General features: G+C 37.4%; 1 pseudogene; it reads right to left on the reverse strand.

The window, feature by feature from the left end:
• Window positions 1–823: 823 nt before the first annotated feature.
• Window positions 824–1,302, reverse strand: LOC113837403 (annotated as a pseudogene).
• Window positions 1,303–9,644: the final 8,342 nt, after the last annotated feature.

Consider the following 9,644-nt stretch of genomic DNA (forward strand, 5'->3'; position numbering starts at 1 on the left):
TGCACCAGGTGTTAGTGTAGGCCGGATATTAGAAAGCCACAAAGAGGATGTGTGGCAGGGTAAAGAGTTCATGAGTAAGAGGTCCAGGAAGGGTTGACTAGGTGACTGAGCCTGTGGGTGGAGGACTGGGTCAAGTTGTTTCTTTTCTTGAGCTGAGGTTCTAAGGAGCTGCTATGTAAAGGTTAATATCCAACTATGTGGCCTGCCAAGCATGGCCTAGGATCTCATGCGAAGCCCTGAGATCTTTGGCTCCCAACACCTAACAATACATGTCCTCTACAGGAAATTACCCTCCCTGGATATCCAGGGCTCCTAGGTAGAGCTAGAGTCCAGGCACCCTCCATGATACTCCTTTACCACTCCTAACTGTTCAAAGGAAAAAAGCTGGAAGGTTGGGATTCATAAGCAATACCATGATTACCATAGCCGACTTTGGTTTTGCATGGCCAGCATGCCACGGAGTGACACAAACACAGGCCAGATGTTCTCTTCCCTAGAACAACAGTTGTATATCATGCAAGAGAGAAAGTCCGAGACCATCTAGCAAACTCTTAGCCAAATTTCCTAGCCATAGTGCTTTTTCCTTGTCCTGTGACATGGTAAAAAATCTCAGAATGAGAGAATTTCTAGAAGATGGTAACTGATGAAGCCCTACCAGGTGTTACATAGTCAGTGCAAGGCTATCACCACATGGAGCACAGCAGAGATTAGCAGAGAACTGGCTCTATCAGAACCCTGTGCGTTGAGAAGTCATGGCCGGGTTCAGAATCTTGACTATGTCCCCTTTCAGTGAGGAAAATGATCTGGCTTGAGGACTGAGAGTTCACATTGCCTCATCATATTCAATGGCAACTTCATGTTCTGTGGTAGCCGCAATCGGCAATGACGGAGATGTGGGTGGCTTGGTAGGTGAGTCCGGGGTAGTTATAGTAGTAGAAGACAGAGTTGTCTCACATCCAGGTGGAGGTGTTGAGGTAAGAGACAGTGTAGAAGCAGAGATGCAGGGATCCTGACTTGATCTTCCATCTGTATTAATGACGATGGTGATATTGGTGGGATTGCCAAATGGGCCAAAATAAAAGGCCAGAGCTGTAATGCCTGTGGCAACGAGACAAGCCAGCAGACATATTAGAAATATTTTACAGAGTCAACATGGCTTTTCTGTAACCGGATGCAGCTTGCAAGTCATATGAGATCTACAGTCACAGTGTGTGCCTTCTGTTGAACAGTATGGATTTCTTAATAACTGCTCCCCTGAATGTGATCAACATTCATGGGGTACTGATGCCACTTGCTAACCATTCTAGGGTGATGATCTCAGACGCAACTCCCACAAGCCAACTAGGCCAACTGTGTGGACTACAATTTCAAAATGCTGAACCTCCGCTAAATTCATAACTGTGCCTTTAGTCAATGTGAACTCTATAAACTAATAGTTATTTATCTTCTTGGAAAAGGTGAAAAGAGATAGAACACAATGAAATAAAGAAAAATAGAGACACTGGCTTCCTTTTAAAGTGCCATGGAGGAAATGCTCTCTTCTATATGAATGACTTCAGGGCTCTGGGAATATATAAGCTCTTGCTCTGTTGAAGTCATGCAATTTCTCACAGTTTAGGAATCCTGTGAGGTTTCTGAGCAAGCCCCAAAGCCACTCCCCAATTATTCATGTTGAGGAATCCTTTAACTAAGCAAACAGAAGGATCAGGGTGTGGGTTAACTTTAAAGAGTCTAGTGATAAGGCATGCTAAGATTTTGTGTTTAAAATAAAATTAAGTTTCACAGTGAATACTACTATCTCCATTTTTAACATAGGAACCATCTTACATTGGTAATGGGTGCATTCTCTGTCATGAGAGAGTTTCTCACAGTGACCACACACTTGAAACAAAGGTTTAAGATTGTGACCCCACAAATTAGATATAATTAAATACTTTCAGAGTCTTGTAATACCAAAAGAAAATGGGAGTGAATTACCAATGTTAAACACAATTATAAAATCTGGAGCAAATGTAACTAGGAAAACTTTGTCAGTGCACAATAAAAATCATTATCCTCTATTCCTAAAAAAAAAGAGATAAATTTAAATGCATGGTGGAAAACATTCCCTGTGTTATTAAAATCAGTGACAGTTGAGATGAATGAGGAAAATAACATTGGCATGGTTTTTAGCTAAAGGTAAATATCAGAGAGAATGTATTTCAGAAACTCTCAATTCTAATCATTCTTAAACTGTATTTATTTTGTGTCTTGGGGTTTTAAATGTTAAATTTTAATTTTATTCTAGTCTAAAATAATAGCGTGGTGGCTTTTTCAGGAAATAGGAAGCAATGATTGTGCTGAGGAGGCATTGTTGCTTTTCCCATCTTGGGTCATTCTTCAGGGCAAGGTTACAAAGTACATAATGATGCAATCAGACCAAACATTTTCATCCTACACAGCCTCCTTCTGGAAACATCACAACTTAGTGTGACCATGAATATCTTTGATTCTCACTCTTGGTTGCTTCTTTTATTCTTGCTCTCACTTAGTCCTCACACTGTCTTGCTAGGAAATAAGGCGTGAGAGTGGCCTCTGAATAGAATCACACCTTTTTTTTCCATTTTAGTGCATAACAGACAAATATCATTAGTAGTGGCTAAAATGCTTGGTATTGATGAGATAATCATTTTAAATGTCTTCAAATCTATATTTTGAATATTTTCTCTTGTTTCTTTTGTAATTATTATTTTAAATATTTATAAATGCATGTGACATAAATATACACCTATAACCTACTGAGTGGGTTTAATGTTGCTTTTATGTAATGATTTTTTTGGTTTGATATTGGAAAACCAACAGGTGGCCTCATCTTGCTGAAGACTTAGTCTCCCTAGTAGCAGACTGGAGGTCTTTGTCTAGGAGTGAGAGGCCTGATTAAGTTTCCCACTTGCAAAATTGCAAGTTGATGGTGTTGTCATTGTTCATGTCTTGCTTGGGCAGCAATGTTGGCATGTCATGGGGGTAGCTTCCCTGTCATTACTACTAGAAAACACAAACTCACAGCCATATTTCTCGTCTCCTAGCTTTTTCAATCTTTTGGCTCTATTTCCTCCTTTTAACTCAGATTCTAGTTATACTCACTGAATTATGAAGTCAAAGGACCTGTGGAAGGATGTCAGGGTGGGAATTAAGGGTCATTATTTCCAAGTGCAGAGATAAAAATAGGTATGAATTCAGTATTTCATTCTGTCTGAGAATAACTATTAGTTTCTCCCCATAAACTACAAACGTCCATTAGTTACATTTTTGTCAGACTGATTACTTTTACCCACCCATGGGCAAAATTTTCTGTAACAGAACCTTGGAGTGATTCCTTTTGCTTTTAGCATCTTAAAACAGTGGATGATATTGCTTAGAAAAAGCTTAGTCTGCACGTTTTGATTCTTGGGTAGTGAATAGAGGTATTAGTGCAAGTGTAGCATGCAGAAGTCCCTGTCTATCCATAATGGATACAAAGGATGAAAGAACAAGGCAGGACACACACTGTGCCCAAGACTGCTCAAAGGGTAGCCTGATGCAGTGAATTTCTGTGGCAGCGTTTTTTAGGATTACTTTCTTTCTTTCCTAAGCAATCTCGGTTGCTCTCAGAAGCTATCAAGAGCTGAGAGTCTTGAAATGAAAGTAAAAATAGCAATTTGGTATTCCAAACTCAGCAATAAGCCCTCTTTCCCTTTCCGACTCAAATTCAAGGTGAGGCATGACAGTGTAATGAGTTTGTGATGTCTGAAAGATCCTGAACTTGCTTTAGAATTTGACTGAATGGAAACAGGGGAGAAATTTTCATATCCACGGGACAAAAGAAGAGCAAAGAAAAAGGAACACTTGAGCACTGGGCTGGTTTTACCATTTTGGCATGATTTTTTTTTCCCCCTGAGGATTATCATAACTGTGTTTCCCCATAAAACTAACAAGTGGATGAAGTTTGAGATAAGCTTGTTTTATGCTTTAAGTATCGCTTTAGTTAAATGAGCAAATTTAAATCTAATTCCCTCGAGTGCTTGCATTCATATTCATAGTGAAACAAAAGTGATGCATTTTATTAGTTTCTCTTAATTAATTTAACTTTATGATTATCATAATTTATTTTAAAATGATACCACAATAAAACTGCTAGTGTATAATGTCCATATCATATTCATATGGGAGGTGTCTGTGTTTAAAATACATTGAAATCCCTATCATTAAAACACTAAAATTTTAGCATTGCAAATATATATTAACGCAGTAAGTCAACTAATTTTATTTCAGTTGCAAGTTACGACTGTGACATTATGTTTTATTAAAATACAAATATTTTATTACGTTTAATTTTGTTAGTTATATTATTGCAATATTAATAACAGCCACTTTGCTGAATTGGACTAGTAGGATATTTATTAGAAAATTATAAAAAGGAGGAAAGGATTCTGCCCTACTTTTTGACATTATGTAACTGCTCAAGTTTCAAGCATTTCAGGGCTGCAAAAGAAGTATCGTTAAGTTGAAATATCACAAAGCCGAGGAGTTTAAACACTGCCCGTATTAGCTCATACCTGCTAATCTTATTTTTTAAAGTTTTCAAGTGTATTTGAATTTTGTCTTTCAACAAATTATAAGTATGGCACTGTAGATTTTAATTCCTCCATAAAAATCTACCTGGAAAGGAATTGTGTTAAAACTGGTGAGTTTTAGATCTCACTAACATAGGATTAGTGTCCTTGTTGCCTGCAAGGATTTTCTTCTGGCTTCCTTCCTCAGGGGCTACTCAGGAAGAGCCAAGTGCCTTTACCCTCTTGTCCACCAATTTATGAGGTTGTCAGGAGAGGATCCCCTATCCTGCTTCAAGCAGCCTCTCATGCTATAACAGAGTAAACCAAACTTGTTTCCATAGTTGGCTCTGTACAGCATTCCCAGGAACAAATAGTTCGCACCCTCCCTGGGAAGTAGAAATAGTATGGGCTAGGTAGGTGTTAGTGGGGGGAAGGGGAGGAGGGGAGGGAGAGGGAACTGGGATTGACATGAAAAACAAGCTTGTTTCTAACTTAAATTTTTAAAAAATGGAGAAAAAAATGCCCAAAGGAATTTTCCCACCTGCCCCATGGGCAACACAAATCATAACATTGGGATGGGTTTGGGGTAGAAAAATATTCCCTAACCCTTGGTGGAATAAGAAATTCTGTAGCCAGTGTTTCTTTGCTTGCTGATTTTCCTATGTTTATTTGGAAAAAGCATCTTGTTTTGCAGCCTGGAGAGGCCTTGGGTTCTCCGTTGCTGGGGTTGCATTCATATTCCACTGCAGGGAGGGCATGCCACATGGGTAGTGCCGCAGAGGTGACTTTCTCAACTCTTAGAGCAAACATTTTGGTCACTTATAATGTGCCACTTGCAGGGGTGTGCAAATTATCAAAAAAAAGAGACAAGAAAATTGGGATTAAGATAAAGATAAATCTCCTTTATCTGTAAGCAAAAGAAGTTGACTGTGACTTTTCTCAAAGGCCTTGAAACGCCTTTGGTTTCTTCAGTGTGAAATGACTTCCCCCTTACATTTCTAAGGCAGTTCTAGTAACAGAATCGGACCATTAGCATCCTCTAACCTAGCTTCCCAGGAGTCCATGAATTTTGTTTCAACCATATTGTGCATGAGGTATTCTTGAATATTGTCTCAAATATCTGTCCTCTCCATCGGTTCTGGCTTGGTTCTTAGTTGTGTTTAGGTTACAAGTTCTTCCCTGTGGTAAGAAATTGAGCCTACACCTCAACCCTCTGCTTATTCGTAATTAAAAGCCACTCAGCTACAAACATTTGTTCTGCCTAGTGATTATTTGCCTTCACTATCTATGGCGATATTTTAATTACTGGCCTTGTATGAGTTCCATTACCTAGGGCAAGGACTAAAACTGAAAAAAAATATAGAATAACTACATGGGCTTATTTTCATTTATTTTGTGATGCTGTAAATTAAACCATGATCCATATGCTAGGAATGCACTTTGTAACCTAGCTGCATACAAAAAGCTTATAGGAGAAATTCATTTGACCTGCCATTGTAGATTTTTAGACCAGAAGCGCATCTATCTAGAGGTTTGTGACAATAAGAAAAGAATATCTTGTATAATGCCATTTATAATTATTTCAGTGGAAACACCGATGAACCAAATAAAACTACAAGGGTTACATAGTCTGAATTTTTCAAAAGCACACAAAAATTCAAAGAAAAGCTATGTAGAAATCCAGAATATGCTTTTGGATTTGAAGATTCAACATAGTGAAGATATCAGGAGTTCCCGGACTGATCCCCAAGCTTTGTGCCATTCTTTGCAAAGCCCCTAAGGGATTTCTGTTGATGCAGACAAGCTTATTTTAAAATGTATATGGGAAGGCACAGGATTAGAATAAAGTTTCTTGCAAAAAAGTAAAGTATGAGAAATCACTATGACTGATCTTAAAATCAAATATTTATCTTCTGCAGTAGAGAAAACAGTAGTATACTGGAAAGAAGAATAGCTAGACAAAAAAGGAAGGTGGGGAGAAGCAAGGAGAGAGGGAATGGGGGAGAAAGAGAGGGAGAGAGAGAGAGAGAGAGAGAGAGAGAGAGAGAGAGAGAGAGAGAATGAGCCTTGATATAAAACTGTACAAATAGCCCTAGAGAGTTACAACAAACATGTAAACGCAAGACAAAGAGGAAATCATGACCATTCTAAAACAAAATAGAAATTGACAGACAATAAATTAATCTTAAATTAAATGTCACACGCTGTGATAAACAAGAATATGAAGTTATCTCTGACACAGCTGGCTTTGATTCTTTATATGGCATCGCTATATTTAAATTTGTGAAGAGCTGCAACACTGATTTCCAAACGGCTTGGACTAATTTGCTTCCCTGCTAGAAGTGCATAAAATAGCCATTTTTCCTACATCCTCCCCAGAATTTTTGCTTTTTTGGTTTGTTTGTTTTTCTTGGTGATAGCTATTCTGATCGGAGGGAGACAGAATCTCGCTCACTTTCTGATTTGCATTTTTCTGATGGCTACACATGTTGAACATTTTAAACTCATATATGTATTGCCCCTTTGCAATTCATGCTTTCAGAACAACTGTTAGCTTTTTAGATTCAGGCAAACATAGGAAATAGCTTAGCTGCCCAGCAGGCCACATGGCTTGGGCTATAACCAATATCCATAGCTTTATATGTCACCTAGCAACATGTTTGCAACCTAAGACTCCATCCCGCCTTCATCACACTTTATCAATGCTTTTAAAGAACAGAGGAAAAAATATTCTTTTAGTCTCATGTTAACAATGCCCTGCTTCTTTTCAAACATGTTCATGAATACAACTTGTGATCAAAAATATGGCTTGATGTATGAATAAATGGACCCACATGCATTAAACCCAGTTACGGCAGGGGAAACGGCATTCTCAGTAAACAGAACTTATGTAACCCAAATTTGTCAACTTAATAAAAGAATTAAGAGAAACAAGCCATTGCTGTAACAACTAGCTCTTCCTTTTCTTGGGACATACAAATAAAAGTCCCAACGTGTATCCAGGAGGCCACTTCTCTCTTTGGCAGCATACTGCACACACACTTTTTTAGCCCTCTAATAAAACTTCTGGCTACCTAATGTTTGTATACATTTAAGTCTCTGGAACAAGATGCCAAGACCCGGCAACACCCAAGCAGAGAACACTGGTAACACTGACAGCATTCCGTCTGTGCAGAGTAGCCTGAGTCAGGTAAGTAGCTATCTAATCTTGCGTAATATTCTCAGACCGGACTTAAGATTATGGAGTTTGCTGAAATGCTTATTATGTTAAATGCAAATTTAACAAAATGCAATTTACCAGTCATCAATATTTTTCCTGAACGATTGGCATCTTATTGTAATTAGAAAGGTGCTGTCTATTCCTATATTTGAGAACTTATTTGTCTCTTCCTATATTTGAGGCATTTTTTCCCTAGAATTTCCTAGCATAGTCACACAATGTCAGGTTTTACCTAGGAGTTGTTGGCCCAATATTGAGTTTCTTTTTATAAAGAGATATCTACTTTCATTTTTCTACACATGTATATCCAAGATACAAAACATCCTATTAAAAAGGCTGTCTCTTTTGCTCCCAGGATGTGTTTTTGGTACCTGTTTTGAGAAAATCATATGAGGATAGGTTTGTACAGGTTTGTATGTTGATTGTGTCCTATTGCCCTGTATGTCTATGTGATAACATCATGATATTCGATGGCTTACAGGACACCAAGGTACAAGAGATTTTTTTTTAGGTTTATTTTGTTTTTGTCTACTTGACACATTAGGGAATTTGTATGTTTTTTGTCTATTTATCTGAAAAATATTGAGCACTTGAGAGTAATTCCATGGAGTTTTACATCATTTCAGTAATATGACCAGTTTTCATAATATTAATTCTCATAATTTCTTTGCATTGTAGACTGTAGCATTTTCTGGTATATTTTTTAAATCTTTCTTCAGTGTTTTATAGTTTTCAATATAGATATTTTTGCATTCTCTGTTAAATTTATGACTAAGTTGTATATTTAGGTCCACTTTACTTATTTCATGGTCAGCAAGTTCACAACTGCTGCATAAAGAAAAAATCTGATTTTTTTATGTTGATATTGTACACTGTTTCAGAGATAAAATTGTTTACAAGTGTAGAAGCTTTCTGGTAAAGTTTTTTTGAATTTCTAACATATATGTCATACTGTGATAATATGACAAGTATATTAAAAATAAAAATATATGATAGCTAATCTTTAATATATAACATACATATATAAATACTCATGTATATCATAGTTAATCTCTATTGTGAACTTAACTGCATTAACATCACTATGGAAACATGCATTTGGATGTGTTCAGGAAGGAGTCTCAAGAAAATTTTAACTGAAAGAGAAATGGGCGTGCTGACTGTGGGTAGCACATTTTCAAGGATAGGGTCTTGAACTCAGTAAAATGTGTGAAGCTAGGACAGCACAAATATCCATCCTTCTTAGCTTGGGATCAGGTGCCTCATCCTCCTGCTAGCATGATTTCCCTGTCATGGTTGTATCCTCAAACTGAGCCAAAATAAATGGTGCTTTAAATTGCGTTCGTCATACATTGGGTCAATGTTTTCTTCCTATGACCCAGGTATTCATTTTAGGATGGAAATGTGTATTTTGTGCTATCATAATGTTGGAAGTATATAATTTGATTTTTATTTCACAGGGCCATATAGTAAAGATACTGCCTTGCGTCTTAGAAGAGACTTAACTTTAAACTTTTCAACAGCGTTGAGACTAAAAAAGATGATTGGCATTTACAGTTCAATTAAATATACTTTGTGTCATTCACAGTGGGGCCATGACTCTATGGTGGCCAGATTGTGGATTAGGGTGGTTTGAATGAGAAAAATTTCCTATAGGCTCATTTATTTGGATACTTGGTCCCCAGTTGGTGGTTCTATTTAGGGATGTTAGGAAGATTTGGCCTTGATCCAATGCATCAATCTTTGAGATTTCAAGCCTCACACCATGGTTATAAAATAGCATGATCAAGACAATATAGAAGGAAAAGGCTTATTTTAATTGATGATTTCACAGGTATAAGAGTCTATCCTGG

The sequence above is a fragment of the Cricetulus griseus genome, chromosome 10 (genome assembly GCF_003668045.3).
Source record: "Cricetulus griseus strain 17A/GY chromosome 10, alternate assembly CriGri-PICRH-1.0, whole genome shotgun sequence".
Taxonomy (NCBI): Eukaryota; Metazoa; Chordata; class Mammalia; order Rodentia; family Cricetidae; genus Cricetulus; species Cricetulus griseus.